The 17,361-nt window shown below is 46.2% G+C and overlaps 1 protein-coding gene across 7 annotated transcripts in view; it reads right to left on the reverse strand.

Moving 5' to 3' along the window:
- Positions 1–17,361, reverse strand: part of ACACA (acetyl-CoA carboxylase alpha) — a 204,110-nt gene that overhangs the window by 47,981 nt on the left and 138,768 nt on the right. The gene's annotated exons all lie outside the window — the stretch shown is intronic.

The raw sequence follows: 17,361 nt of genomic DNA on the forward strand, positions 1-17,361 counted from the left end.
CCATGGTGCTTCCAATATCATCAATTGATAACCTTATTTTTAAATGCATTTGTTTATTTTGCATTATTTATTCTGCTTATGTTAGCCATGGTGGCTCTTGAACGCCCCCTCCCATCTGCTCAGCCTGCATAGCTCAGCCGCTTAGAGCGTGGTGCTGATAACACCAAGGTTGCAGGTTCGATCCCTGCCTGCAACAGCTGCATCTTCCTGCATTGCAGGGGGTTGGACTAAATGATCCACAAGGTCCCCTTCCAACTCTGAAATCTATGCTTCCATGAAATACTCAAAATCTTCTACCCGCTCCTCCTCCTCCTCCTCTCTGTCCCTCTCCAATTCTGGGCTGAGATTTCATCCATGCACTTTTGAAGCTTGACACCTTCCTACCCCTAGGGAGCAGAAACTCGCTTTGGCAACTAAACAGACATAACAAAAGCTGTGTGTTGTTTTTTTTTGCATGGCACAACTGTGAAACTGCAGCAGAGAGCCAAAGACACATACAACGCAGGAGAGGCCTTGAAAGGAGTAAGTCTGAAAATGAGACCTTGTCTGCGTGCACACACACCCTTCAGTCAAAAATTTCAAACCACGCAGACAGGTGCAAGCAACTCTTTCCCCTCCCCGGCATTTTTCCTTCGAAGGGGGTCCATTAAAATGAGCTTCTGACCACTGGTCTCTCCATTCTTCCTCTCTCTCTTTCTGCTCCTTTCTTCTAATCTCAGCCCAAGCGCCGCACAGCTCTGTTCCCATTCTCCCGCTGTCTCTTCCCATTTGCCCTTTCGCTGACTGATACACTGATCTCTCGGTCACTCGGCTTTCTGCTCTGCTGGGTCCATATTACTAATAACACCTCTGCCACGGCCAGTTTACCTCATGAAGGCAGGAGCACATCATTACAAAATAAACTCATAACTTTGACATTCGAGCAAATACACGCCATTTGTTATTTTTATGGCGCGAGTCTCTCCAACAGGCAGGGCGGGCGGGGAAGGTGGCATTATGTACCTGGTTCCATTTAGATCGCACAAAACAAAACACAAAACAAAAAGGGAGGAAGGGAGAGAAACATGCGTGCGCAACCACAGGCGCCTCCGCAACACTCCTGACCAAAACAAAAGCACACTAGGAAACACAACCGGCACGAGTTGAATTATTAGAGGCATTGTCCCTCGCCCCTTCCCTCTTAGGCCTCAAAGCAGGTGTGGGGAATCTGTCGCCCTCCAGACGTTGCTGCCCTACAATTCCCATCATCCCTGGCCATTGCCCACGCTTGCTGGGGTTGATGGGAGTCGAAGTTGGTGTGGCATAAAAGGTTAGAGTGTTGGACTAGGTCCTGGGAAAGCAGGGTTCGAATCCCCACTCAGCCATGAAGCTCGCTGGGTGAACCTGGGCCACTTCTCAGCCTAGCCTACCTCACAGGGTTGTTGTGAGGATGAAACGGGGAGGAGGAGAACCATGTTCGCCACCTTGAGATCCTGGGGAAATGCGACATCTGGAGGGCCCTCCAAGGTTTTCCATTCCTGGACAAGAGGCCTTCGGGCAGGGCAGAGGCTAAAGTGGGCACAGCAACAGGTGTGGCTCTGATCTTTGAACAGTGGAATAATAATAATAGTAATTTATTTGTACCCCAAATAATTTATTTGGGTTGTCTCAGGCATTCTGGGCGGCTTCCGACAGAACGTAAAAATACAATGAAAACATTTAAGCCATGAAAAAGTCAGAGGTTTCTACACGCATCTCTCCAGCCAGCCAGCCAGAGGCATCGCCGCACTCCAAGGACAACAGTCCTGTCAGGCAAAAGTGCACAAAGAGAGTGAGGAGCAGAGGATGGAGGGCAGGGTCTGGGGGAAAAACCCGAGGGCCGGACAGAAAGGCCTTGAGGGCCACATCCAGCCCTCAGGTTCCCCCTCCACTAGGCTAGAACCTGTGGAGAATTGACAGGCTGCTTCCACCCCAGGCAACACAGCTGGTTCAGGGCAAATAATTAAAGATGGAGTCCTCACTGCTCTCACCTCAGCCTTTCCCCGACTACAGGTGAAACTCGGAAAATTAGAATATCGCCGAAAAGTGCATTTATTTCAGTAATGCAACTTATTATTATTTTTATTATTCTTTTAATTTTTACAAATGCTCTCTTTTGGAAATTCCACAGTAATAAAACAAATAGTTACAATAATACAAAAATAAACATCGCTATTACATTTCATTAATTACATTCCATTTATAATTGACCCGCCTAACGACAAATAATTACAACAAATATCTTGCTTTGCATGTCATGCATCTATCTCATATATTGGTTTCACCTTTTAAGTTGCGTTACTGAAATAAATGCACTTTTTGACAGTATTCCAATTTTCCGAGTTTCACCTGTAGTATTCATAGGCCTCCCAGTGTTTTGACAGGTCTCCTTTGGGATTGGTAATCATCAGAAAAGGACAGATTTGGCCTGCGGCCTGTGAATACTGACCTCCCCCACCCGCTGCTTCTAAATCCTTTGTTTGCATCCAAACTATTTAAACAATCTTTCATTCAAAGCCTGCAGATTGCCCATATTGAGAATTACTGTTTTCTCTCAGACATCACCACCCCTACCCCCAGTAAAATGGGCCTGAGAGGTTTTTCGAATACAAAACCCTGCCCAACCTGTTTGACTGGAGGCAGCAGCAAAAGGAGCGTGCATACCAGTGTTTAGAAACTCAGATATATAAGCTAAACACTAAATTGCACCTTAAATGTAGGTTATGGCCATCATAGCAGACTGTCTTGTGGCTATTTTTTTCCCTGCAATGAAATTTGCTGTTATTATTAGTACTGTTATAGAAAATTATAAGGGGGTTGCAGAACACCATTACTAATGAACAGAGAGGGGTGACCGAACCTGACAGCTGCAGTTACCCAGAATCCCTCGCAACACCACCTTCTTCGCCTCTGCTCCACTCCAGAGACCCGCACCCCTCCCGCTTGGACTCAACCCTGCCTTAAGGAAGGCTTAAGGATCAGCATATGCACACATTTCCACATGACTAGCAACTTGGGAGCCATAATTCCCTGTCAATGGTATCTCATTCACAATGGAAGACTCCTCTGAACAAAAGACAGTGATCAACTCTTATGAAAATGTTAATTTCTCTTTGTGTTTAGGAATTCACAGCTGGGAGGGGTGATAGGAGGACTAGGAGAGGTGTCAAAAGTGCTCAGATTTCTACCTTGAACCCTCCTTTTTTGTGAGGTATTGATTACATAGCTGTGATGTAGGAATGATGTATTGGGGGCGTTTCTTGGTGATGGGAAAACTGATAAAAGTGGAGGTTCTCTTTTCTTCTGGGTTCCTTCCTTGTTCTCCTGCGTGAGGGGAAGGACCCTGTTGCAACAGCAAATAAAGGCTTTGCTTCTCAAACTTCTCTGGTTGGCCTCTGTTATATATTCTCCGATCGATGGAGAACCCAATAAGGTTCTTGTGTACCCCATAAGGGAATAAGAGCAGATTTTTGCTTAGCACAGTACTATTCTTATTAATTTTTGTTTCGTTTCATCTCCTTTCTATACCTTTCTTTACATTTTAAAGAGAGAAAAAAACCTCAAAGCGGTTTACAACGCATGAAAGTAAAACAATCCAGAATAAAACAGCGACATCTCCACAAATTGGCCGGCTGACCAGATGGTGGAGATGCCAGCCTCCAAACCTGGCAACAAGACATCTTCACTTGCTTTGCAACTGGACCCGCACCAGTCGCGAAACATGCCTGGCGCCCGGGGAATTTCGAACGCTGGCTACACAACGCAAGCAGTGATCTCTTTTCCAAACCAGCTTCAGCTTCAGCGGGGTTAGAGGTGAAGCTGGAGGACATCGTGTATAGAGAGAAATCCTTCATCCATCTCCCACCTAAATTAGGTAAGCCAACACCCACCAACTGGCTTTCAAATGTGACTGGATCCACCATGCCTCTGTTGTCAGGTGAATACATTGACTAGTCCAGTGGTTCCCAACAGGTGGTCCGCGGACCCCCAGGGGTCCGCGAGCTATGCCAGAGGGGTCCGCAAGATGCTATTAGAATAAAAAATATATTAAATATATTTCGTATGATAACAGATTTTTTGTTTTGGCCGCTTCCTGCATTAGCAGAGTCTAGCGCAAAACTAGAATTAGATAGAGGCAGTAGTTCTGCTGTATACCGTTAGGTGGCGCTTGACAAACACTACTGTTTTGCAAAGAGGCGGCGCACGCATTCTACTAACGCTCACCTCCCCAAGATGCTTTGCGCGCGTCGGCTTCATTAGTGCGCTACTGTGCAGGTACCCTGTCTTCTCCATTCCCCTCCCTCCTCCCTGGCGCGCGCTGCCTCTTTGCAAAACAGTAGTGTTTGTAAACAAAGCGTTGTTTTTCGCGGAAGCTACAGTTCGCGTAGTTAAAAATGGACCGTTGGTTAAAAAGTGGTTCGCTAAAACGACAAAGGCCTACAGATGAAGAGGAAGAACTGTAAAAAACGTATAAATATAAAATATAAAAATACTCTTAATTTGGCTCTCACTTTTTAATTTTAGGATTAGGAATTAATGGGGGTCCTTGTCACAATAGCGGCTCGATGAGGGGTCCTCGAGAAAATTTTGTTGGGAATCCCTGGCCTAGTCTTAAACCACCTGGCAAAGAGATATATGAACCCTTCTGGATATGGTTTGTTTGTTGCCTTTACGGACCTGAAATTGGCTTTTGATTCAATTTCAAGCGACAGACTATAGATAGACCAAGCCCCACACCACCATTGATAAAAGACGACTTTTCATCACTTGCACTTCGAATAAGATGTGGGTTGCAGGGTAATTTGCCAAAACCTATCCTTGCCAATAAGGGCATTTGCCAGGGTTGAATATTAGCTCCTACACTTTTTAATTTTTATTTAAACAGCTTGATTGGGAACTGTTTAGCACCTGACTGCCATGTAACAAAACTGGCAGGGACTGAAGTCCCACTGTCCAAAACAGGTCTTAAATCACTTTGCAAACTACTCTGAGGTTTTTTTTTGCAATGAAGAGGTGTATAACTTTTGTGCAATAAAAACAAACCATTAAAAACAATGGCCTTTTCTAGACGCAGACCAATTAATAAGTGGATAATAGATGATGGTCAGCGTATAGACCCAAGTCAAGAAGTTTAGAGACCTGGGCATTATATTTTGTTCCACTCTCTCCTGGGCCACCCATACATGGGGGGCAGGGCACATACTCTCCAACTCCCGGATTGAAAAATCCGGGATCAGTGGCGGCGCGGCACCAGAAGTCGCTTCAACGCGGTGGCACAGCACCGGAAGTCGCTTCTACGCATGTCCAGACATGCGTAGAAGTGACCTCCGGTGCCAGGCTGCCCGTGTCTGCATGTCTGGGCACCAGAAATCGCTTCTGCGCAGGTCCAGACATACACAGACAGCCGGGAACCGAGACATGGCCGCCGGCAGGAGCTTTACGGGATATTTACGGGATATAATCAATTCGGGATAACAGCGGGAAACGGTAACAAAATATGGGGGTTTCCCCGCAAAAAACGGGAGACTTGGCAGCTATGGCAGGGCAAGCAGTTCAGAATACTGTTAAACAAGTGTATGTGTTAATGCTCATGTTTTTATTCTTTGTATCCTCTGTTTTAGCAGGTCTGGGACTGTATAATAAATTATTTGGATTTGAGCTGACTGCATATATATATATATATATATATATATATATATATATATATATCCATCCATCCATCCATTTTCCTGGCTTGTCAGCAGCAGTAAACCTAAACTGTCCACACCGTCTACAGATAAACGGTTGCAACAACTCCAGTTTGCTTCCCAGCAGCACTGGGATTTGTTGGTGGCTGGTGGAGATTTAGGCCCACTTTCTATTTATTTCTCTGTCTAAACTCTACTGGCGTTCTGCCAGCTTTTGAAGAAGCACGTGTTTAACATAGGTGTTCCCTTGAACTCTTTCCCTGAATCGCTCCTATCTTGTAGCTGTGCTATTTTAATTGGGATTGTTTTATCATCTATTTTAATCATGAAAGTGTATATTTGATTTCATTTTTTTAAATGTAAATATTTACAAAACTCTCCTGTAAAAAGATCACAATATAAAGTCTAAAAACGCAGTATTACAACAATATTTTTTTTAAAAAAAACCTAGCACACGCACCAGTAAGAGATGGTTGGCAAAAAAATCACCTCAGGTTCGAAAGACTTGCCTGAATATGGCAATGCCCAGAAGGCTTCTGCCGATCGGCAAGGAGTTCCACAGGGCAGGGCCTATACCAGGCATCCCCAAACTGCTGCCCTCCAGATGTTTTGGCCTACAACTCCCATGATCCCTAGCTAAGAGGACCAGCGGCCGGGGAAGATGGGAATTGTAGTCCAAAACATCTGGAGAGCCACAGTTTGGGGGTGCCTGGCCTATACTCTAAAGACTCATTGATTGGTTAAGGCCAGCCAAACCTCGGGTGCATGTGGGACCACCAAAAGTGCCCTACTGAAACTCAGACGTATGGCAACGCATGTCAGCAATGGCAATTTTGCCAATTTGCCTTAAAAATAGCTTAAAAACAACAACTTTTGTATCTGGCTTTTCACTTTTTGAAATATGGCAACCCTAGAAACTGCTTGGAAGCCACCTGGGCATGAATTGGGATACAAATTAATAAATAGCAATGAGTCTTCTTCTTCTTCTTTGGCAATCAATCGAAGAGAAGAGATTAAGAGGAAGAGGAAGGTCTCCCTCCAGTGCAAAAGGACCAGTGACAGTACTGTATTGAACAAAATCTGAAGGAAATAAAACAGTTAATTTTAATAATGGTGATGATGATTGGGAATAGTAAGGATGCGGATGAGAGAGGAAAGCCGTCAGTTTGTGGGAAAGTTGCAGAGTGTCATGAAGCAACAACTATCCCCCTTGCCAGTTGCTTTCCGTTCCACGCAAAGTCCTGCTTTTGTTTTGTTTTTTGAAGCAGGCTCATTGCCCAAGATCTCCAAATCCAAGCAAACTGCGACTTGAATTTGCTGGCATGATGCTGAAACCCAGCCGCAAAATGGCAGCAGTCCGGTGGCAGCCGCCTCTGTATTCAGCTTAAGAAAAATCTGAACCCTACCTCAAAAAACAGGAATGAACAACACACACCCAAATCCCTCAAAAAGAAAGAAAGAAAGGAAAGGAATTAAGGCCGAAAGAAAGAAAAGAGTTAAAAGTTCCAGTCCAATTATCTACAATTGAGCCTTGAACAGCTCCTAACAGCTTTCAGCCTCATCGATCAGCACTTCTGCCCTGCCCATTAAAAGTTATTAGATGGTGGAATAATGGCAACTTGATAACAAAGGCAGGTCCTGGTTTTAAAAGAAAAGAAAAGAAGTGGGTGCCTTTAAACAACAGGAGAACAGGGCTTCGGGAAAGGCTTCTTTTCTCCTGAAAAATCCTCAATTTCTCTGATAAGGAAAATCGAAGTTAAACTGGGGTTGGAATGCCTTCACCAACTGGTCCAGCCTTCACCAACTTGTTGCCTTCCACATATTTTGGGCAATAGCACTTTCCGAAAGGATGGCAACAGGGCCGTCTTAAGCATGTCGGGCACCCTGGCGTCGTGGTGCGGACATTGCTCCGGCGCCCGCCCGCCCCGTTTCTCGCCGCGGCTGGTGCCCTGCGCCACCCTGCCTTCCCTTAGAGCCGGCCCTGGATGGCAACAAGGGGACAGGCCTCTCCAGCAATGCTCCCCTCCCCACCTGTGGAATGCCCCCCTTGAGAGGCTTGCCTGGTGCTAATGTTTTTGTTTTTTTAATTAAAGATTTTCTTGATTTACAAAGATACATGCAATGTCTCTCATAACATTTTTACAAATCAGTTTCATAGAAGCATAGAATCATAGAGCTGGAAGAGGCCATTCAGTCCAACCCCCTGCCAAGCAGGAAACACCATCAAAGCATTCATTTGTTGAGACATGGGGAAGAAAAGGGGGAAGGAGGTAGAAGGGGGAGAGATGGATAGGGGTGGGGTCGGGGGGGACGATGTTTCTGTTTTACTTAATATATGTGGGTGTTTTTGTTTTTGTTTGTTGACACATTTTTAGAGTCCGGCAAACATGCTTCCATTCTCCCAAGCATTTGAGTGTTGATTTTTCTTTTCAGTAGCTATTGTTGGTGAAAATGCAGTCCAGTTTTTTCTGGGAGCTGTTTGTGGTGGTTAAACCCATGTTCAGGGATGGAGGGACCTGTTTATAACCTTTAACTGTGCTCCTCCAGACACCCAGTTTATGTTAAGCTTTCGTCTTGCACAAAGCACAGTTCAAAGTGTTGGTGCTGGCCTTAGACAATGTTCAGTCTTCACTGAGGATTTATTCTGATATGCTTGCGGGGAAGTTATACGACAATGAGAACTAATATTGTTTTGCTCTTCTTATATTAACTGGATCACCAGGAAGGGGCGCAAGTCACCTACCCTTGATAATAATAATAATAATAATAATAATAATAATAATAATAATAATAATAATGTATTATTATTTATACCCCGCCCATCTGGCTGGGTTTCCCCAGCCACTCTGGGCGGCTGCCAACAGAATATTAAAATGCAATAATCTATTAAACATTAAAAGCTTCCCTAAACAGGGCTGCCTTCAGATGTCCTCTAAAAGTCTGGTAGTTGTTTTTCTCTTTGACATCTGGTGGGAGGGCGTTCCACAGGGCGGGTGCCACTACCGAGAAGGCCCTCTGCCTGGTTCCCTGTAACTTGGCTTCTCGCAGCGAGGAAACCGCCATAAGGCCCTCGGTGCTGGACCTCAGTGTCCGGGCAGAACGATAGGGATGGAGACGCTCCTTCAGGTATACTGGACTGAGGCTGTTTAGGGCTTTAAAGGTCAGCACAACACTTAATTGTGCTCGGAAACGTACTGGGAGCCAATGTATATCCCAACATTAATACTTCCTACCAATTAAAAAGCAGCAGAAGTTATGCTAACTAGCCTGTAATTTCCTAGATTCCCTCCCAGATACTTTTGCAAAAATTGTTGTGTTGGCTACTTTCAAGGTAAGGAAACTAGGCTGTTTTGTTAGAAGATCAACCATTTCACATTTGAGTTCTTTTAAGAACTCTCAGGGGTATGCTGCCCAGATCTAGCGACAGGTTAATTTTTTTAAATTTGGCAATTAAGCTCTGCAGGTTTCTCCCTCTCATCACCTTTATCTGATGCCCTCCCTCTAAAAAGCAAATTCGCGTGTAAGCATCTTGACATCCTTTTGCCCCTTTGACATCTTATAGCCCCCCACAATCTCCCTGGCTAGTTTAATGCTTCAGGTGTATTTAAAGACATTTTTTATTGCCTGTTTTGATGTTTTTAACAAAAAGCTGCTCAAACTTGTCGCTGCGTTTTACCTGCCTTATTGTCAACTTACATTTGTTTTGCCAGACTTTATGTTCCTTTTTATTCTCCTCGCTTGGGCAAGACTTTTACGTTTTAAACGAAGCCTTCTTGCCTTTTATAGCTTCCTTGATTCTGTTCATTAACCACACTGGCATCCTCATGGATTTGTTTGTACATTGCAGATTAGAAATGTACATTTTTTTACCTAGGTATTTTATTGCAGAGGTTTTTAAACAATCCCCAAGCACCTTTTAAAAGATATTTGATACTTCCGGCCCTTGTCCCCTTACTTTTTAGAAAGTTTCCTCTCTTCTGAAATTAACAATAAAACCACAGCAACAACTTTATTATACAGTCACAAACCTGTAAAAACAAATTAAAACACCAAAACCATACAATTTCCAACATACGCTGAGCAAAACATATAGAACTTACATAAATTTAAGACAAAAACAAACCAACATACAATTAAATTAGCAAAAGTGCTCTATGGGGTTTTGCAGCAGTAAAGAGAAATCTAACAACTGTTTATTATTAGTTTTTAATGAGTCCCTTCATTTTTATTTTTATTCTTTTCTTTTCTTTTTTAAGCTTCCTCTCTTTTGAAAAATTAAACACAACTCCTGGGCACTCCGTGGAGTTACTGGGCACATGCCCACTCACATATATGTTGAATCTGACAGATGATTGAGATCTCTGTTCCTGAGCAGTCTAATGACACATGTCCCACCAGATCCTGACCAGGCTGCCTCTGTTTTTGAGTGAGATTCAGTCACCTACGGTACCACAGCAAATTAAGGTTATGCAATTATAGTTTACTGGGAGCTCCTGCACAACAAATCTGCTTCTGCAAAAGATCTGACTTTTTCCAGGAAGGAAAGGGATTTGGGGGTCTGGAAAGTGTAGGGTGGCACTTCCATTGACGCAACTCAGAAACATAGGATGCAGCCTTAATAGTGAGCCCTACCACAGGTCCCATCTTGCTCAGTACTGTTCAGCTCTCCAGGGTTTCAGGGACCCAGGTGGCGCTGTGGGTTAAACCACAGAGTTTGCTGATCAGAGCTTGCTGATCAGAAGGTCGGCGGTTCAAATCCCTGCAATGGGGTGAGCTCCCGTTGCTCGGTCCCAGCTCCTGCCCACCTAGCAGTTCGAAAGCACATCAAAGTGCAAGTAGATAAATAGGGACCGCTCCGGTGGGAAGGTAAACGGCGTTTCCGTGCGCTGCTCTGCTTCGCCAGAAGCAGCTTTGTCATGCTGGCCACATGACCCGGAAGCTGTCTGCGGACAAATGCCAGCTCCCTCGGCCTATAGAGCGAGATGAGCGCCGCAACCCCGGAGTCGGACACGACTGGACCTGATGGTCAGGGGCCCCTTTACCTTTACCTGGAGAGGCTAAGGCAGGGGTAGGCAACCTAAGGCCCGGGGGCCAGATGTGGCCCAATCGCCTTCTAAATGCGGCCTGCGGACCGTCCGGGAATCAGCGTGCTTTTACATAAGTAGAATGTGTCCGTTTATTTAAAATGCATATCTGGGTTATTTGTGGGGCATAGGAATTCGTTCTTTTTTCTTCTTCAAAATATAGTCCGGCCCCCCACAAGGTCTGAGGGACAGTGGACTGGCCCCCTGCTGAAAAAGGTTGCTGACCCCTGGGCTAAGGAATGAACCTGGGACCTTCTGCATGCCACCCAGGTGCTCTCCATACTGAGCTATGGTCCTTCCCCAAACACTGTCTATCTAGCTGCAAGAACATCAGCGCGGATGCTCATTAAACAGCCTGCATCTTCTGATCTCCTTGCAAGCAAATCAGGACGAACGCCCAACAAGCAGGTTGCCTGGAAGCACAGCCAGGATCAAGAACTGGCTCCTATCTAGTTCTTGGGTCAGTCTCCCATTCCAACCACCTATCCACCCCCTCCCCACCCACCACAGCGGATCGCACCCCACCCCACCCCGAAAACAGACTGCAGCCTTTGCATTTCTAATCGAGGAACTTTGGGAGCTGCTCCTGCACTTTTTAATTTACGAGCGTTCAGTGGGGGACCTTTCCTGACTTGGGAACATATTGGCTCGGTCTAATGCTTGGAGATTATTAAAGGCAGCGCTATACCCCCGCTATCAGCTCCGCAGATCTTTTATTTAGAAGATATGGAGGCACTAAACGCAGAAAGAGTTCCCCGTCACCTCCACATTAAAACCCCAAGCGCCTGGTAAATGGAATTATATAGCTGTCATCTCCTTTCCCCAAAGTTTTAAGAGTACAATGGACTCATTTCCCCCCCCTCCTCCCACCCTCACTCTCTCTCTCCCCGCACTCCATACCTGGCTCCAGAATGGAGAGCTCTACTTTGTATTGATTTAAAGTCGCGGAAATAAATAAAACTGCTTCGCCACCGCGGTTCACGAGAAATTCATGGTACACTATTGCATGATATATTTGAAGAGCTGTTCGCAAACTCTCTTTTTCCCTCTGGTGAGTGATTTGGGGGTGGGGGCTGGGGGCTGGAGTGGGGAGGCAACTGTGGAAAACCTGCCAGTTACTGTAGATGCCCGCAGACTGCAAATCCACAGGAAAGCCATGCGAATGCGAGCCTCCTTTTTAGGTTGAGTCTTGGCCAGCCCATATCTCACTTTATCCTAGAAGAAACGCTGTCACATTTCCCTTTCTTAGCCATTCTAATTAATTGCTTTTTTTAAAATCCGTGTCTTAAGACATTATTTATTAGTAATAGCACCAGTATTAATAATGATCACATAGTACGAATAGTAGTAGTAGTAGCAGCAGCAGCAGCAATACCTATAATCTATAATCACATTTCTATACCCAAGGGTTAAAAGGGCCCATAATTCAAAGCAGCTAAAGGCAGAATACTTCTTTATTATAAAAATATAAAACTACCTATACCCCACTATTTAAAAACCACTCAGAGCATCATCCAACAATTTTAAAAAACACCACACACAGAGACACACACCTCCTCCCTCCCTCCCTTCTTTCCATTTATTATTTAATTCACAGAATCATAGAATTGGAAGGGACCCTGAGGGTCATCTAGTCCAACCCCCTGCAATGCTGAATCTCTGCTTAAACACCTCCCGAGGGAAACCATTTCCCTGTTGAACAGTTCTTCCTGATGTTTAATCGGAATCTCCTTTCTTGCAACTTGAAGCTATTGGTTCGAGTCCTACCCTCCAGAGTAGAAGAAAACAAGCTTGTTCCCTCTTCCACGTGACAGCCCTTCAGATATTTGAAGATGGCTATCATATCTCCTTCTCAGTCTGCTCTTTTCCAGGCTAAACATACCCAGCTCCTTCAACCGTTCCTCATAAGGCTTGGTTTCCAGGCCCTTGATCATCTTGGCTGCCCTCCTCTGCCCAGGTTCCAAGTTGTCAACATCCTTCTTAAATTGTGGTGCTCAGAATTGGACAAAGTATTCCAGGCGTGGTCTGACCAAGGCAGAATAGAGTAGTACTATCACTTCCCTTGATTGGGACACTATACTTCTGTTGATGCAGCCCAGAATAGTGTTAGCTTTTTTTGACTGCTGCATCACACTGTTGACTCATGTGGTCCAAGGGGATTCTACTGCCTCTTCCTCTGCTCCTGGAGCATCCTATGCCCTTCCTCCAGCCCCCCTCTCTCTCTGATGCTCAGGCTCTTCCCATTCCTCCAGCCCTGGCTCCTTCCTCACAGGAGGCACAAACCCCCATAAATCGCTCTTCCCTTCCCTTGGATCGGCCTCTGGACTCACTGCCTCTGCCACAACACTCCTCAGAGCCTTGCCAGTCCCTGACATGCTCTACCACTGAACATGCTCTAGCCACGACCTTTCCTTGATGCTGGGCGCAAAAAGCACGAGGCCTACCCTCACAGGGTAATACCTGGGCCAGGGGTCAGCAACCTTTTTCAGCAGAGGGCCAGTCCACTGTCCCTTAGACCTTGTGGGGGGACTATATTTTGGAAAGGAAAAAAAATGAATGAATTCCCCACAAATAACCCAGAGATGCATTTTAAATAAAAGCACACATTCTACTCATGTAAAAACACACTGATTCCTGGACCATCCGCGAGCCGGATTTAGAAGGCGATTGGGCCGGATCCGGCTCCCAGCCCTTAGTTTGCCTACCTGGGCTCATCCCACACCTACTGTGCCCACCTCTCTTTGTCACACAAGGCTTTTTAAAAATGATTATGCAAACCAGTGGGAGAGATCTGTAGCCTTTTTACCAGAAAAGTGGCAAGAGGACTGTTTCAGCAGGCAATGCATGGACAGCATTGCCAAAGCAGCCATTCGCTCTCAGTGTACAAACGGATTGCAGCTGGCACCTCCAGACGTTGGCAGACGTCTGTGTGGAGACGTTGGCTCCACACAGAGAGAAGCGATCCTTAGTTATGTGGAGCTACCTTTGAAGGTGACCCGGAAACTACAATTAATCCAGAATGCAGCAGCTAGACTGGTGACTGGGAGCGGCCGCCGAGACCACATAACACCGGTCTTGAAAGACCTGCATTGGCTCCCAGTACGTTTCCGAGCACAATTCAAAGTGTTGGTGCTGACCTTTAAAGCCCTAAACGGCCTCGGTCCAGTATACCTGAAGGAGCGTCTCCACCTCCATCGTTCTCCCCGGACACTGAGGTCCAGTGCCGAGGGCCTTCTGGCGGTTCCCTCGCTGCGAGAAGCCAAGTTACAGGGAACCAGGCAGAGGGCCTTCTCGGTAGTGGCACCCGCCCTGTGGAACACCCTCCCACCAGATGTCAAAAGGAAAAATAACTACCAGGCGTTTAGAGGACATCTGAAGGCAGCCCTGTTTAGGGGAGCTTTTAATCTTTAAGAAATTAGTGTATTCTAATATTTCTGTTGGAAGCCGCCCAGAGTGGCTGGGGTATAAATAAATTATTATTATTATTATTATTATTATTATTATTATTATTATTATTATTATGTGAAATGGGGGTGGGGTGAGGAGAGAGGGAACACCACCCCAGCGGAGATCTCTTTGACCTCATTTCCCTAGAGGGACATAAAAGGAGGATTAGTAATGCCAGGATCTGGCATGTAAATTGCCTCCCTTAACCGAGACTGGTATGCAGAAATAAAACGGCTCAAATCAAGGCTGAGGGAGGAAGAGACTGCCGAAAAGTTTCCAGACCAAGAGGTTGTCTGCTCTGTTACAGAATCACGAGGGCAAGGACACTTCTGGGCATCCTGGCCAACCCACCCACCCACCCAGGGAGGGGCATCTCAGCTGTGGCACAGCCCACCAGCCTCTGGCCAAGGAGACAAGAACCAGCCCGTCTCCGAGCAGCTTTGACCAGGTCTCTGCGATGCTTCATAAGAATGTAAGAAGAGCCTGCCAGGACAGGCCAATGTCCCACCTAGCCCAGCCTCCTGTTCTCACAGGGGCCAACCTGATGCCTAGGGCAAAACCAACAAGCAGGATTCGAGTGCAGGAGCACGCTCCCCTCCTGTGGTTTCCAGGAACTGGTATTCAGAAGCCATCTCCTCCATGAATTTGTCCAATCCTCTTTTAAAGCCATCCAGGTTTGGTGGCTCCCAACGGCTTGCAATGATGCAGAGTCCACACAAGAGATTCAAAGAAGACGGCAGTGGAGGCAGAAACAGCTCTACAGCACAGGTGGGGGAACTTTTTCGCCCCGAGGGCCATATTTCCTCATGGACAGCCTTCCAGGGGCCACATATCAGTGGCAGGTGGAACCAAAGGTAGGTGCGGGTGGGGCAAGAAAGAGAAGAGGACAGAGCAGTAGAGAGCCTTCTGAAGATGCAGCAGCCACAGTCCAGACATGCAAAAGCAGGCATCCCCAAACTTCGGCCCTCCAGATGTTTTGGACTACAATTCCCATTACCCCTGACCACTGGTCCTGTTAGCTAGGGATCATGGGAGTTGTAGGCCAAAACATCTGGAGGGCCGCAGTTTGGGGGTGCCTGTGCAAAAGCCAGCTGTTTCTACACAAACCACCCTTCTCTGCATCTTCCCGCCATGCAAGCAAGCGGCTTTATTAAAAATAAATAATAAAAAAGAATTTTTATATATACCCAGCCCTCCCCAGCCAGGGCCAGGCTCAGGTTGGTTAACACCAAATATAGATTACAATAAAACGTAATAGGAAAAAAGGGGGGGGGAGTTAATTAAAATACGGCTTAAAATGCAGCCTCATTCTAGTAGTAGCCCATAAATCAAGACCATAAAGGGAGGAAACATCAGATATTCACCCAAGCCAGCTATCCACGCTGGTCCTACATGGGCCAGCGAAAAAGCTAAGGAAAATTTATATACTAAATCCCAAACAAGGGGTCAGACTGAGTCTACACCAAAGGCCAGGCAGAACAGCTTCGTCTTGCAGGCCCTGTGGAAAGATGTCAAATCTCGCAAGGGTTCAAGGACACAGAGTATGGCTGGAGAGGGACAAAGTAAGAGTATTGAGGGTCAGCTAGAGAGGCCTACAGCCTTCCTTTGTCATCACTCCCTGACATAGCTGCCAAGTTATCCCTTTTTTAAAGGGAAATTCCATTATGCTGAATAGGCTTCCTCACGAGAAAAGGGAAAAGTTGGCAGCTATGCTCCCTGAGCATCTCTCAGAGGGCTGCTATTTGAGTCATTGTAGGCTCATATCAGAGGAGGCAGTCCATAAGTGGTCGATTCAGACAACAACTTTATGGGTCAGTTCTGTTCTTCAGATTGGCTGAAGGCTCTATTTCAGGGTTTCCTAAACTTGGGTCTCCAGCTGTTTTTGAGCTACAGTTCACATCATCCCAGACCACTGGTCCTGCTGCTATGGATGATGGAAGTTGTAGTCCAAAAACAGCTGGAGACCCAAGTTTGGGAAACCCTGCTCTATTTAGTTGCGAGCTGGCTGCCAGTGATGAAGATGGTTGAAGGAGTTGGGAGGGGAAAGTAGTTCTGAAGAAACGCCTGTTTATTTCTCCTCATAACATGTACCGTTTTGTGAAGTTTACCTCAGTAAACTATTCTTTTCTCTTGGAACTCTGTTTCATTCCAGTCACTCTGCTAATAGCTTTTGCCAGCCTGGCACCCTCCAGATGTTCTGGGCTAAAAACTCTCATCAGCTCCAGGCTGTCTGGGTGCTTTTCAATCATAGAATTGTAGAGTGGGAAGGGACACCCTAGAGTCATCTAGTCCAACCCCCCTTGCAATGCAGGAATCTCAATTAAAGCACCTGAGACAGATGGCCACCCAACCTCTGCTTAAAAACCTCCAATGAAGGAGAGCCAAGCTCAGCTGCCGGCCACATTTTTAAGTTACCCAAAATGTCCTATCTTGACCCACAGATCTATGATCAAGGTGCGGCATCAGCCATGCCGTTACCCTACCTAGTGTGACCCAAGCATCCGGTCTCAACCTCTTGCAAGAGGCAAAGAGAACCGGATTAACCTTGGGAAGCTTTGACACAAGGCCTGGGGAGGAGGGAAAGAATAGTTGGTCCTGCTGGAGTGTCAGTTTCCTTTTGACATTCCTGTGCCCCTTTCCTTTCCAATTAGCATTCTCCAAGGCACTGCATCCCACCCGCTTCCCTTCTAATACTCGTGCCATGCCACTCCAGGAAAGATTCATATCGCGCAATAATAATTACAATGCTCCTTTGAATGGGAGGGATGGGACTTGCTGCTCTGGCTCTAATGTCATTGCTCACACACGCACACACACACCCCGGCCGCCGCCGCCGCCCCCCCAGTGATTACTTTGATCTCGGTTGCCAGGAGAAGAGGCAACGGGAGCAGATCCACTTGATGCGAGCCTTGGCACAAACCACCAGCGCAAAGCCAGAACTAAATATTGGAGGGTCCTTGCAGAAAAGTCAAGAGACTTTGCAGGGGTATTCCAAACAATATGCCCAATTCCTCAGAAAACCCTTTAAAGGCCTGGAGGACGTATGCCCCAAATATCTGAAAGGCTGTCTCCTTCTAAGATCAGGAGAGGGGAGGCCCTCCTGGTAATTTCATCTTCCTTGGATG

This window comes from Zootoca vivipara, chromosome 15, assembly GCF_963506605.1.
Source record: "Zootoca vivipara chromosome 15, rZooViv1.1, whole genome shotgun sequence".
NCBI classification, from domain to species: domain Eukaryota; kingdom Metazoa; phylum Chordata; class Lepidosauria; order Squamata; family Lacertidae; genus Zootoca; species Zootoca vivipara.